Below are 15,399 nucleotides of genomic sequence, written 5' to 3'. Positions count from 1 at the left end.
TTGAGTTGATTTTTGTGTAATGTGTGAAACAGGGGATCATTTTTTTTCTTTTTCGTGTGGCTATCCAGTTTTCTTAATATATTTTATTTAAAAAAAAAACAACTAACCTTTCCCATTATATGTTCTTTGCTCCTTTGTTGAAAATTAATTGACCATATATCTATGGGTTTATTTCTGGGTTATCTATTCTGTTTTACTGATATGTGTCTGTTTTTATGCAGATACCATACAGTTTAGATTACTATAGTTTTGTAATATAGTTTGAAATCAGAAAGTGTGATGCCTCCAGCTTTGTTCTTCTTTCTCAAGATTGCTTGGCTATTCAAAGTTTTTATGGTTCCATATAAATTTTAGGAATTTTTTTTATTTCTGTGAAAAATGACTGGATTTTATTAGGGGTGCATTATATCTATAGATGGCTTAGGATAATATGGGTATTTTAACAATATTAATTCCTCTTGGATAGAAAAGGTTGCTGACATCAGTTCTGTTACAGGGTTATATGCATCATCAACTTCATTAGGTATTGAAAAATTGCTCTACAGTGAGCTTGTATCAGACTTAATCTCTTAGAAGCACTGTCCATTAGTATCATAAAAAAAGGAATTCTAAAGAAAACAAATAGTCCTCAAACTTCTACTGAGTCATACTTATTACAGCAAGCTTAGCCATCTCTCTGCTGTATCCCTTTAATGATTTTTTTTTTTCATATTTTCGCCCTCTTTTTTCTACCCTTCCTCTTCTCTCCTCATTCAACGCGTGGACTGGAATACTTCTTTCCACACAGTAGACTGACTAGATTTGATTTTTTGTTGTTGTTGTTTACTTGTTGATCTTAAGCAATTACCTATCCTGGCCAGGTTTCAATTTTCTCACTTGTAAAATGAAAATATTAACGATATCTATCTCTGTTATTAAGAATAAAGAGTAAATTGATAGTAAATAATAAGAATTGAAAACTGCCTGACACATAGTATGTACTTAATAAATTATTACTTTACAGAGAAAAGTGAAGCCATTGGATAAAAACTTCCTCAATTTCTGCCTATAAATTATCTCAATTATTTTTGTTCTTACTTCCTTTTTTCTTGCATAATTGAAAGGTATTGCTCTTCTGACCAACTTTAACCCTACACCTACATCTGGAACCCAAGCTTTCTGCCTCTTTTGGGTCTATGCTCCATCAGGTATTTTTCTCCTTTTCTGTCTCTCTGAACTAATGTTTCTCCCAGATATATAAATATAAATATTTAGTCTACACTTCCTGTTCCTAATTTCTCACTCTGTTTAAATCTGGCTTCCATTGTAATAATTCTCTCTTCAGTTATGTCTAATCTGTTATTTTATGTGGCTGCAATTATTTTTTTTCAATTTATATAATTTTTATTTCTATATATTATTTTTGATTATTTTTCAAATATATTTAACTACATAGTATATTCTTTTCTCATATTCTTATTCTTTTGTTTATGTCTTTAATCATCTTAAACATGTTTGTTATATAGTTTCCAATAGCTTTATTGTTTGAAGTTCCTCGAGGTACAATTCTGCGTTTTACCGTTTGTTGAATCTCATTCATGGTATATTACTTATTTATATTTTCATAACTTTCTAATCATATGTTCATCTTCAATGGCATTTTAGCTGTGGGATACTTATTTGGCCAAACTTTCTAAAGCAAAGCTTACTTTTCCCTGCAGGGACTATCACTGGCCTGGGATTATGACTGGATTACTCCTCAGCTTTGGGCTTCCAAAACAGTGAGCAGAGTATAACTGGAACCCAAAGCCACAGAAGGCAAAGGCAATAGCTAAAAACTCTCAAAACAGGCTTTTCCCCACCACTTATTATATAGAATGTTTAGCTTTTTTTTTCTTCTTCTTCTTCTTTTCACCTATGTCCCTGGAAGAAATTTTTCCAGTGCACACTTCTACAGATGTGTTAACCTTTCAGTGGTCTTGATTTTATGTGAGGATATTAATTCCACCCAGGTGGGCCCGAGACCTTATCTTTTTTCCTTTATGTCCAATGACTAGCAAATCTTGCCAGAATAGTTGCTCTTGTTTTGGTTTTTCATTCTTTAGTTTACATTTTTCCTACTTTCAATCTCATGCCCCATGAGGATTTTGTTTATTTTGGGGGGAACTCACCTATGCATTAAAATTATTTTTAAAAAAATATATATTTTATGCAGAGTTTCTAAGTATTTTAGCAGGAGATATTTTGAGTTATCTGGTCCCTTGATACTCAAAGTGTGGTCCTTAGATTAGAAAGTCCCTTTATGGGCTTATTAAAAATTCAAAATCTCAGGACTCACCCCAGACCTGCTGAATCAGAATCTGAATCTTAACAAGATCCCTAGATGATTTAAAGTTCAACAAAAACATTATCAAACAATGGTTAAATGATCATAACTGTATCTTTCACAAGACACAGCGATGTCTGCATATCCAATAAAGAGTTTGAGTCTGTGACATGTTCTGTCTGTAGCTCCTTTTGTTCTCCTCAAGCTGTGTTTTGCTCTTCCTCTGTCTCTGCTTCTGAGATTCAATACATGGGCCGCTTCTTCTGGGGAGCCCTTCCCATGGAGTTAGGTGTCCTCTTAGATGTTCTCCAACAATGTCCTGTATAAGCTTCTTTTATTATATATCACAGATGTGACAATTCCCTCCGCAGTCACTTTTAAACCCTTGTAAGACAGGGATTGCCTTTCCTCTAGCACAGAGCCAAACATATTGCAGGCTTTTGATAAATATTAATGAAATTATTAAATGAATGACTGAAGGGGTGATCTACTTAATCAGAAAATATGGGGTAGGATCATGGAATACTAAGTATAGAATAGTCTCAAATTAGCTAATCCTCTATGGCTGGTAGAATAATTACTTTGTCAATACATTCATGTCTCAAAGCTATATCCAGGAAAGTTAACTCTGAACTTAATACATACTTTAAAAATATTTATTAAAAAAAACTATTTTTAAACTTTTTTTTGATATGCATTTGAAAAGGTGTGAAATGAAGGGGTGTGTGTGTGTGTGTGTGTGTGTGTGTGTGTGTGTGTGTGTGATAGAATAATACTGCTTCTGTGTTACTCTAGTTAAATACAGTTGGATAGAGACATGGAATCTGCAGGGAAGTGGAAGGAGAGCCAGAAGATCCTGGATCTCAAATATTTCACCTCTTCTGAATACCTCTCCAAGAAGGCCTTCTGTTAACAAGTTCCTCTTCCAGCTATATTTTTCCAAGACCATGTTCTGTGAAGAACAATGGTTAGAATTTATTTTTTTCTTATTTTCTTTCTTTTAAAAAAGCATATTCCAAATCCTCCTAGAAAAGCTTTCTAGTATATTCTCTAATTTGTGTTATTGCTTTGCATCAGGGTACTGATTTTAATTTTAACTTTCATTAAAAGTGAAGTAAAACATTGTTAACTGTGAACTTTTGTCATCTGTGGAGCACTCAATTATGTTTTAATGACTGTTTTGCAATGAGGTAATATTTCTGTTTCCCTCCTCTAGGGAAACAAATTCTATAAGATTTTGAGAATCCAGTTATCTTTCAGTAGATTTGCCTCCTCTCGTTATTCTTATCCTGTCACCATATTTTCACTCTACTGCTCAGCATTCTGTGTGCCAAAGTAAATAAATAACACTTTAGAATATCCAGTAACTGTGGCATAACTATATAGTCACCAAATTATAGAAATGCCATTTAACAGACATAGCAGCTCACTTTTTCTTTCTTTCTTTAATTTCCTTAAGGTCTTTTGCAGTTCAGTCTGTAAAAGCAAAAGCTCTTTACCCAAAAGACATTTAGTAATTTTAAACTCCTCGTTCATATGGTCTCCAGCGGGAAATGGAATATCAGTGGAGAGGTCAGAAGGGGCTCTTACTCCAGCTGTTAGAAGCAATCTTGGCTTGGAGAAGAATGTCTAATCTAACCACAGCTCACTGGAAATGTTGGAGCTGTCAGTATCAGTGGAGCAATTCCACAGAAGGCCAAACTCCCAACTGCCCAAGCTTTTCATGAACAATTCTCATCCTTGTTTCTCTGTTTAGCGGGTTCCCTTCAGCAGAGGCTGAGATTTATATAACAGAAGGTAGTGTCAGCAACAGCCTTGCCTGCCTCTTACAATTACCTCTTCCCCATCCCCAGCAAGCTCCTTGTGCCTTTGAGCATTCAGCTCCAACTTGTGCCTCATGCCTCAAATCTGGAAACACACTGAAAACCCTGCTATATGGCCTTTTCACTTGGATTTAAGTGGCTTAATTTTCACTTTTCTTCCTTTCATTATGTGCAGTTTACTTTTTCTGAAAGGCAGATTAGACGTTCAATCACTTAGACGATATTTGATTAAAATCCCAAGAGAACTCCATACAGACACACACACACACACACACACACACACACACGCACACACATGCACACACACAGGCACAGGCACAGGCACAGGCACAGGCACACACACACAGGCTTTGAGGAGACTACCAGAGTACTGGTGTTGTTGCTTGTTTTTTTCTTGAAGCATAAACCAGTATCTGAGCTCTTCTATCCTGGCCCTGTCCAGCTAGTGAGGGAGCTCCTGCCAGGGACTGAGGAGTTACATGTTATATCTACAGATGCTCATCCACGCTTTTTTTCTTTTTCTTTTTTTCTTTTATCATGCAATTAGAGAATGTCTGGGGATGTGAGTTCTTGAATTTCTGCATTCTGTTTCTTCTATCAGTTGCTTACACTCAACATTTCAACTGAGAGTCTCTGGAGTAAAGCTGAGCATCCAGAGGAAGAGCTGTCTTGATTGAGATCCAGAAAGCCGAAGTGCCTTCCAATGTAGATGCACCTCCTAAGCCGAGTATCACCACATCCCGTAACAGATGTAAAACTCATCTCTTACCTCAAGGATCCAACAAAGGAGCAACAATCACAGAAGCCGGGATGCATTTTCATGCAGTCCAGCTTGAATAGACTGAAGGCTAAATATTTCCTTTTGGTATTCTCTCCTAACATCTTAGAAAGTGGAGAGATCACTCATCTGCCTGGTTAGAAGAAGAAAAAAAAGAAGGGAAGGGAAGAGAAGGACTTACTTTATCTGGAAGAATCTGCTGCTGCCAAATGACTACTCATTTTAAAATCTTAGGGAAAATGAGGAAGATGAGTAAAGCATGTATTGAACACCAGTTATTTATTCATCGGGTATTGATTAGGCCCTTGCTATGAACTAGACAGTATGCTTCATGGTATGTTTCTAATGTGGTTATTTTGTAAAATCTTCAATTAGCACTATGTTCTTGTTTTGGGGCAAGGCTGAGTATTGCCTCCATTTTTACAGATAAGGAAACTGAGGCTCTTCTACCACAGAGCCACTGCATTGCAGAGCAAGAATCTGAAGCCCAGTGTGTTTTGAATTCAAAGATATTTTGTGCAATTTCTAGCTCACCATGGTGCTCTTGTGATACCAATACAACATGATGTAGGATAACTAAGGTTACTATTTCACTGAGTTGTAATGTTAGTTAAATACTAAAACTATGATAGTGACAAAATCCAAAGAAAAGTTTGCTTTTAGGATCATGGGTAGTTATGTGTTTAATAATTATCTTTTTGGTATTGAATATAAAAATAAAAGAAAGAAAAAAATAACTTTCTTTGTGAATCTGCTCTGTACAGAGAGAGTGTCACATTAAGCAGTCTTGGTATTACCATAATAAACCAGGAAGGACCACAGACACACAGCCCCATACATAATAACAAAATCATATCATCATAAATGACAAATCAACAGCTTGACTTTTTTGTGTATATAAAATATACTTTTAATTCTACATGTAGTTAATTATGAAATCTTGATATGTAATTTAAAATTTTTAGCTAAAGAAGACATAAAATATTTAATTAACCAAATATTTAATAAGAATCTACTTTATATTAGGAACTGTGATTGGCCCTGGAAATACAGAGATTAAAGATATTCTTTTTATCTTGAGGAGAATTATAACTTACAAAAGGCTTAAGAATAAATTTACTTTAAATGGTATTTAATAAATGTGCTCATTTGGATCCTGGTTTGTCACAAGTACTTTGACCCTTGGCAAATCATTGAAGAATGATAGAAAGCCTGTCAACCTAGGGTTCTAGACTCTACCCTCAGTTCTCACTAGCGTTCAATAAATGGTGACTATTCTAGTCTCTAAAAGTAAGTCTTTTTTTTTTATATCTGTGTCACAGTTTTTTTGTTTGTTTATAAATTGAGCTGTTTGATTAATAGAAATTGTCTCTTGGGCCCTGGTATCTATAATTCTTTGAATCTATACTTTGAAAAGTAAGATTCGCCCACAGGAGATATTGGAGATTGTGTCACAGTCAGTCACTAATATAAAGGGGGAAAAAGTAAGTTAAAATTAATTCTTTTACCACAGTTACTATTTCTACTAAATTATAGAATTAATTTCCTCTTCTCTGCCCACTATATCATGACGTGGCTGTTAACCAGACTTTAATTTGATAGGTTTAAAATTCCATCTCATTTCTTGCCCCCTCTAAGCTCAAATAGCTAATGAGCAAAAAAAATTACACGACAGGAAAGAGGATTTAAAAACATATTAAGATGATAACAAAGAATGTCACAGCTGATAACTGACTGCCACTTGTTGACTTCAGGGAGCTTCTTGAAGAAATACTTGTGGTTTAATTATTTTTCAAGAAACTTCCCCCACCAGGATAGGGGGGAAAAAGTAAAATAGGATAATTTATTAAAATGGTTTCAGGCATTCAAAATCAGAAGAAAGATGAAACATTAAAAATATAATCTAGTTTCTTTCTAGAAAGACAACAGAAATTAAAGGATTGAAAACTCTAAGTCACAAGCATTCCCTGGCATGAGCACAATCTGCTTTCCTTGGTGACAGTCATAGTTATAGCTTCCAATGTAGCCCCTGTGAGTGGCATTCAGCAATGCTCCTAGGTGAGTATGTGATCCCAAGTAGAGCTACTCTGCAGTTGGTGCAGCTTTAAGCAGCTGCCCATGGCACATCTACATAATAGCACCTGCTGGTAGCAGTTATCAGCTCTATAAGCACCTGTCCTTTGGTCACTCTGTCATTTGGTCACTCACATTCTGAAATGTGATTCTGCACAATGCAGTTCTCTATGCATCTGCATCACCTCCAAAGGATGACTCTTTCAAGGACACTAGAATTTTAGAATACTAGCCCTGGGAAGAAGCTAGAGAACTTGTTTCTTATACCCCATCTCCACTCCTGCTGGACCCCAATGCACACACATACTTTTTTTCATAAGGAAACCAAGGTTCAGAGACACGAAGTGCCTTGACTCAGAGCTCACTGATGAACAAGTGTACTGGTCCCCCAGTGTTCGTTCTACTATATGAAAACACTTGGCGTTACATAATATCACATTCTTTGCTCCTCTTCACTCTTATGTTATTAAAAAGAAACAACACTCTCATACTTGTTTCAGGAAGTTGCCAAGGAAACATGATATCTATTTGATTACTTCATAAGGGACATGTCTAAGCTTGGGCACTAAAGGACAATGACAAAAGAGTAATAGAAAGACCATAGTACTTGGCAACATCAAGTTCTGTCATTACTACTTATTAATTTTATAACTGTACACAAGTCATGTAAACATCTTCATGTTCTAAAGTTAAACTTGGTATATGAAAATCATTTACTAACAGTGAACATGTTGGGAATAGGGGATTAAGCAAAAGCCCATTTTTCTTTTTATGTACAACCCCCTCTCCAGAAGGAACAAAAACCAGATGTGGAAAAAGTTCAAGGTACAGTCCTGAGTGTTCTACCATCCTCAAGCTAATTATGCAAACTAAACTGCAAAAGGGACCCAGTACTTAAAAAAAATCTGAAATTATTGCAGATTTTTCAAATGCACTCTAACCATCATTTGGATTTGTATAGTTTACAAAATGCTTTTTTCTTTAATGAATTGTAGTCACAGCATTATAAGTAGTGAATCTAGGCTTGAAAATAGGTCTTCCAACCCTTATTCTAGTGTCTTTATCAATTGAACAGTATCTAAAAATTGTGTGATAAATCTGAAATAGATTATGAAATAGGAAGGGTGCCCACATGAAATTAGGACTAAGGTGATTTTGAGTAGACGAAACCAAAGAGGATGTTAATGGCTGAAGAGATCTTATACAACAAGGTAGTCAATATCACGTTTTATACACAGATAAATGGAAGACTGAAAGGAAAAGTGACTTTCTTAAATTCACGAAGCAATATGATGTCGCATCCTTGACTGGAATTCACGTATCTAGATGCTCATGCTCTATCTATCCATGGCACATGCGCACCCTCCTGCTAGCACACAAATCCCTGATCTAATCAGACACTTAATTTTTCTCCAACCAAAGAAGGCCATATTGTCAGCTCAGCTTGAGGCTTCCATTCGCCTTACCAATAATAGGTAGGTACATTGGCATGAGATATAATTCAGGCCAAGAAAAAGGGAGAGAAGTATTATGAGGGGCTCCTGGGTAAAGTTTCTTCACAAGGACATAATATAGAGACACAAGGTAGAGGCAGCACTTCTGACTCTGGATGTTGTTGGGTGTGGATGTGATGCCTAGAACTACTGCGGCCAGCCTCAGGAAGAACTCAGGAACTAAGTTAATTAACCCTTTGATATTAAAATATAGAGTTTTGTCTAAGAAACAGCGTTTTTATTATTTTTGAACCACTTTGGCAGTGCCAAGTATTGTGCTTACATAATATATATAAAGATAAAACAGCAGGATGGATGGATGGATGCATGGTTGGATATATGGATTAATATAAGCATTTAAGTATAACCATCTAGTATTTAACACTCATGACAATACAGAGCAGACATTCTTATTATGTTCATTTAAATATATATATATTCCGATTATAGTTAACATATAATATTATATTAGTTTCAGGTGTACAACACAGTGATTACACATTTATATAACTTATGAAGTGATCACCCTGATAAACCCAGTACTCATCTGACATCATACATAGTTATTACAATACTACTGACTATATTCCCCATACTATACTCTATATCCCCATGACTATTTCGTAACCACCAATTTGTACCTCTTAATCCTCTCCCACCTTCACCCATTCTATCACCCCCAATCTGACAACCATCAAAATTCTCTCTGTATTTATAAGATTATTTCTGTTGTTTGTTTATCCTGTTCTCTAGATTCCGCATATGCCATCTGTTTTTCTCTGACTTGCTCCACTCAGTGCAATACCTTCTAGATCCATTCATGTTGCTGCAATTGGCAAGTTTTTTTTTTTTTTTTTTTTTTTGACTGAATGTTATTCCATTGTGTATATATACCACGCCTTCTTTATCCATTCATTCATTGGTGGACACCAGGTTACCTCTATATCTTGGCTATTGTAAATAATGCTGCAATAAATATAAGGATGCACATGTCCCTTTAAAATAGTGTTTTGAGATTCTTCAGATAAATACCCAAAAGTGTTATAGCCTTTGTTTTAAAGTCTATTTTTGTTTGGTATAAGTATTGCTACATCAGCTTTTTTTGTTTATTTCCATTTTCATAAAACATCTTTTTTCAACCCTTTACTTTCAGTCTGTATGTATCTTTCTTTCAATCTGAAATGATTCTCTTGAAGGCAGCATATGTAAGGGTCTTGTTTTCTTATCCATATTTTTGATTGAAATACTTAATCCATTTACATTTAAAGTAATTATTGCTAGATATGTAGTTATTTCCATTTTATTATTCGTATTTTTTAATTTTTTTATTATTTTTTCTTCTTCTTAAAGAAGTCCTTCTAACATTTCCTGCAATGCTGGTTTGATGATGATGAACTCTCTTAACTTTTTCTTGTCTGGAAAGCTTTTAATCTGTCTTTTGATTCTAAATGATAGCTTTGTTTGGTAGAGTATTATGTTCATATTACAGAAAAGGAAACTTAGGCACAGAAGAGTTAAATGATTTGTCCAAGGTCATGCAGCTAGGGAGTGGCATAATGGATTTAAACTCATTTTACCTGACACAAAGCCCATGTATTCCACTGCTTTCTAATACAATTAGAGATATAGGAAATACCTGAACAGTAACAGATTGTTTCCATTTCAGCCTAACAGTAAAAGTAATTACTTAAGAGCAGAAGCCAAGAATGGCTTTGTGAATGTTCTAAAAAAAAAAAAAAATAGAACTAATTTCTCTATTTATTGAGCAGTTACCCAACAGTTCAACAAGAGAAATAAGAGAAATTGTTAGGATAGATGCACTGTCTATCATCTAATTGAGAACACTTTTGAGAGTTAGACATGCTATTAATAATTAAGCCAGAACAACAGGCATATATCCAGAATTCAAAGAATGTGCCCAGATTTCCCTTTCTATTATAAATATCATCATAAAGAAAAGAAAAAATATATATATGAAATAATGAGAATTATTTTATTCTTTTCCTGTATAACTGAGTCACTCTCTATTTCTGTACCCTTCCATATTATATTTAATAACTAATAATGTTATGAAGTTAAGAGAAAAAATACAATTCCAAAGTTTGGGGGTGACTTGGGGATTTGAAACAAATAGTTTCAGATAGACCTCAAGCTAGAGAAGCAGTAATGATGGTACTTATCATTTTAACTGACAGGCAGAGAAGAACAATGTAGGAGAGGGGAAACTGTGCCATGAAAAATTGAAATAAAGAAGAAAACAAAATAAAGAGAAAATACAAAAGAGCTGGTCCTGAAAGAGAGCTGGTATCCAGTAGCGTATTTTACTTGCCCTATTTCACCACAACCCTGGGATACTTTTAATTACTTGGCTCTTTTACAAATAGCTCCTGACTATTTTGTCAGAGGGTCAAGGATAACAGCAGGACCTGCCCTTTCTTTCTTCTTAAAGGGACACCACCCCCATATACTTTCAGGGACACCCAACCTGGAACGACTGGGCAAGAATTACATGCATTTTTCCTGAGCGATCTTTTCCCAAAAAAACCTCTCCCAGAGACTATGCTCGCTTAGCCTGTGAGAAGTCGGCATCATCAGACACTGTCTAATAACTCAGAAGAAGATTTTGTATGAGGTATAACAAATGTATAGTTAATCTCATATTTAAGACTCACATGGAAATGTCTAGATGGAATTGCAGGACATAAAAAAGAAAATCAATGAATAAAATGCTTATAATTTAATAAGAACTGATTTTTTATTAAAAAAAAAAAAGGAAATGAGAAAAAGAAACACGATTTTTTCTTTTGCCTTTTTCCTCCCCAGTTCAGGAAATGTGCTCTCTTTCTTGAATGACATTAATTACACTTTGCTCACTCACCCATTAAACCATTCATTTAATAAGCTCCAATAAAATTTCATCTGGGAATTTTTATACATTAGAGCTAATTAAAAGGATGCTTGGGTAGAAAAATCAAACCTGTTTCTACATAAGAAAAAGAAAATCCTGTCCACGGTAGGGTTAAAAAGGATCATTTTCATATATGTTACTTCTTTAAATTTTATATTTGTTTGTCTCCTTAGTTGTAAATCTTTAAGATTGCATAACCCCAATTAAGAAAAATAAAAAGCAAATTGAGAGCCAGTATTCATACAAGAATGCTGTTGGCTAAGGCCCCAGATATTTTTTGTATCTCCAGTGAATTGCTTGTAAAATTTCCAAGAAGTTTGGGAAAATGTTGCATTGACATCACACAGCAAACCTTGGAAAAACTTTACCAGGGGAAAGAAAGATTGGAGGCCAAACTGATTGTCTGGGGTACTGACCCTGTGATATATGTATATCCTCATAATGCTGCTGAATTTTTTAAACATCATAATTCCCTCCTTTCTTTCTATATTTCTAGTCTATTAAGGAATAATTCAATAAATAATCATATTTTGTTTCATTATTGTTCCAGGTTTTCTACCTTGTTTATCATTGGTAAAATAAATACTTTTGTGTAGTGATATGAAAAAAAAAACAAAGAAATTAAATTTTAGGCTTGTTTTACTTTAAATTAAAAAAAAATATCATCAGCCAACATAATTGATAAGTTTATACATAAAGACAATATGAATTAGCTTTATATTTAAAATTACTATGATTTGGGGAGTTTACTTATTTTCATTTAAAAACTATGTCATTTTGAATCACCCATTAAACTGGATAAGTTTTTCCTCTTATATTTTATATTTTTATTTTAATGAGCGCAGAAATCTTTTTATATTTAACCAGAAACCTTTTAGAATTTTATATGATCATATAGATTAATTCAAATTGACAAATTATTAGAATAGTTGAACTACAGAAACATATATTAGTGAAACAGAGAAAAAAATTGTCTCCTTTAAAATACTACTTTTAAATGTGAGTCTCACAAAGAAATGCTTTATTAGTAAGAATATATTTTTTGATGAAAAACATGAACTAAAAACTGTTGTGAGCATTCACATGCTACAGTGTTCACTACTATATATTCTTGGTCAAAGACTTTTTTTGGTAAAGCTTTAGTGAGATAGCACAAATTACACAATTCAACCATTTAAATTGTGCAAGTCAGTGTTTTTACTATATGTACACATATGCACAAATACGTGCAGTCATATCACCACCAAATTTTCATCACCTTAAAAAGAAACTTCGTACTTTTAAGTAGGGCCCCTCATCCCCCTACCCAATTACTCATCCCCAGTCCTAGGCAACTACTAATCTACATTCTGTCTCTACATATTTGCCTACTTTGGACACATAATAAAAATGGAATCAGATAATATGTGGTATTTTATGACTGGCTTCTTTCACTTAGCATAATGTTTATAAGGTTTATTCATGTCATATATCAACACTTCATTATTTTCAATGTCTGAATAATTTTTTAAGTATGTAGATTTGAAATATTTGTCATGCTACTTTATTAAGTAGATTAAAATAAAATTCTGATAAGCATCTTTTTATCTTGGAATTTAGTGGCTCTTCAAAAATACATTGCTTTTAAATTTTAACATTCTAATTTTTTTGTATCTTGCTAATTCTTTATTTTAAAAAATATAATATATATCTCAAGTAAGATATCTTCTCATTCCAAAATTAATCAACAAAGAATTCTGTGTTCAGTCAAAATATATGTGACTATTTGTTCAATAGGATCAGTTTTGTTTATTTTTAAGTAATAAATCAGATAACATTTATTATAGAAATTCTGAGAAAAACTTTTACAACTAAAGAATTCCATGCATATTTTGTGTTCTTACATAGTAGTTATTTTTTTATTGAAGACATTAATTATTGAAATGTTTACATGTGGCTAGCCCTTTATCTGCTACACAATGTGGAAAGCTCTTTGTATATTTATGTTTATTGAACACCGACATTTATTTAATCTGCAATTTTATGGATCAGATGTCAGTATTGTCTAGCTTATAAATGGGGCAACTGAGGCTTGAGAATATTCTGAACATTTATCAAGATCACATGATTAGCAAATAGAAGAATCTAGATTCAAACACAGAGCCTAATTTCAAATCCTGGTTTTAAAACCCAAGAGTCTAAATTTTTGTTCTCCAAGATTTTACTATAAACATATAGAGAGGCTAAAGAATTTTAGAGGGGATGCTAACCACCTAGATTCTATAATTAACATTATACAGTATTTGGCTTATCACATATCTACCCGTTTACTCATTCCTCTGTCTATCCATCAGCCCATATTATTTTTTAAGTTTATTTCATAACAAAGCCCAGTTCTGGCATTAGGCAACTTAGAGAGTAAATCATGGTCACTTACTTTATGTCTCTCAGGCTAAGCCTCCATTTCTTCATCTGTAAAGTGGAGACAATAATAGTACTATGGATAACTATTTGTAAAAATGGTCACAATACTCCTGGATCTATACCCTTCTGTAATATGACTTTACAAATCTTCGAATAAAGAGGTGAGATCTATTCCCTTTCTTCTGAATCAGGGCTGGCCTTGTGATTTGCTTTGGACATCAGAAAAGCAGCAGAAAATATCATGTGTTTGTTCTAAATCTAGACTTCAAGAATCTTGTGTGTGGACAAGATTTCTCTTAGAAACCTGTGAAGAAGCTTAGGCTGAAAGGCTGAAATGAGATACCATCCATAGCAGAAAAAACAACACCGCTGAGGCCACTCTAGACCAGCCTGCCCCCAAATGACTCAGCAGCTGATCACAGACACAATGAGGGAGCCCAGTGTGAGACCAGAAGAATCACCCAATTGATTCTATCTCGAATTGCCATCCCACAGAGAATCATTAGCTAAACAAATGGTTGTTTTAATATACCAAGTTTTGGGATAGAACACAATAGAAAACTGATACAAAAATCTACTTCACTGAAGTATTGCGAGGATTAAGAACATTTAATACATATAAAATGCTTTGAGCTGTGTGTGTCATATAGGAAATTATCAATAAACGTTAACTCTCGTAGTTACCATCATCATCATCATTACTTAGGCATAAACTGCTATAATTTATTGATAGCCACTTTTTCCCTCTCTTCTTCCCTTAGAAAAATTTTATGGTTCAGCTCAAGTATCACATCCTTGGATACATCCTCTCTTCGGTTATCTATCTATCTATCTATCTATCACATCCTCCCTTCAGTTATCTATCAAGTAAGCTTTGTCGTCTTCTAAGTACTTTGTTCATTTCACTCATACCATACTGCAATATATGTATTTATATTAGTGTCTCTCCCCAAACTATAGTGTAAGAATCCAGAGTATATCTCATTCACAATCATTACCTCGGCAATAGCACAGGACTCTGTTAATATTTTTAGATAAGTAAAAATAAAAGATCCATTATGTTTTACGCCAGGAGCTCAAAAACCATATGTTTTTATTCTATTCATATAGCATACCACTTTAATCAGTTCATTTCTGTTTCTTTTCAAATCAAATAGCGTCTTCAGACTAAGGACATGTAAATTCCACTTTCATTCTTGGAATTCTACATTTCTAAATATATAACAGCCTATCTAAAAATTTCACCAGAGTCTACAGCCATGCTACCCTGAACAAGCCCAATCCCGTCTGACCTCGGAAGCTAAGTAGAGTTGGGCCTGGTTAGTACTTGGATGGGAGACCACCTAGGAAGACCAGGTGCTATAGGCATAAAAAATAAAAAAAATAAGGGATTGTAAGAGGACAAGGTCCTTGCAATCTGTGAGGTCAACCAAGGGTTACCTCGTCTAAAAAATTAAATAAATATAAATAAATAAAATTTTCATCAGCCTATCCATACTTTAAATTTCTTTAAATTACTTAGTAAGAGATTTATGCCATAAAACTCATATTATGGGACAATGTGTGAATGTATTTGTATCTTGTTAAATGAAGCTCTTCACTCATGTCCAGGCAAG

The 15,399-nt window shown here is 34.0% G+C and overlaps 1 pseudogene; it reads left to right on the top strand.

Annotated features, from left to right (window-relative positions):
• Window positions 1-15,032: 15,032 nt before the first annotated feature.
• LOC111732677 lies at window positions 15,033-15,151 on the top strand (annotated as a pseudogene).
• Window positions 15,152-15,399: the final 248 nt, after the last annotated feature.

This window comes from Pteropus vampyrus, unplaced genomic scaffold (genome assembly GCF_000151845.1).
Source record: "Pteropus vampyrus isolate Shadow unplaced genomic scaffold, Pvam_2.0 Scaffold481, whole genome shotgun sequence".
Classification (NCBI taxonomy): Eukaryota; Metazoa; Chordata; class Mammalia; order Chiroptera; family Pteropodidae; genus Pteropus; species Pteropus vampyrus.
Note: the sequence above shows the minus strand (reverse complement) of the source record. Positions and strands in the feature narration are given on the sequence as shown.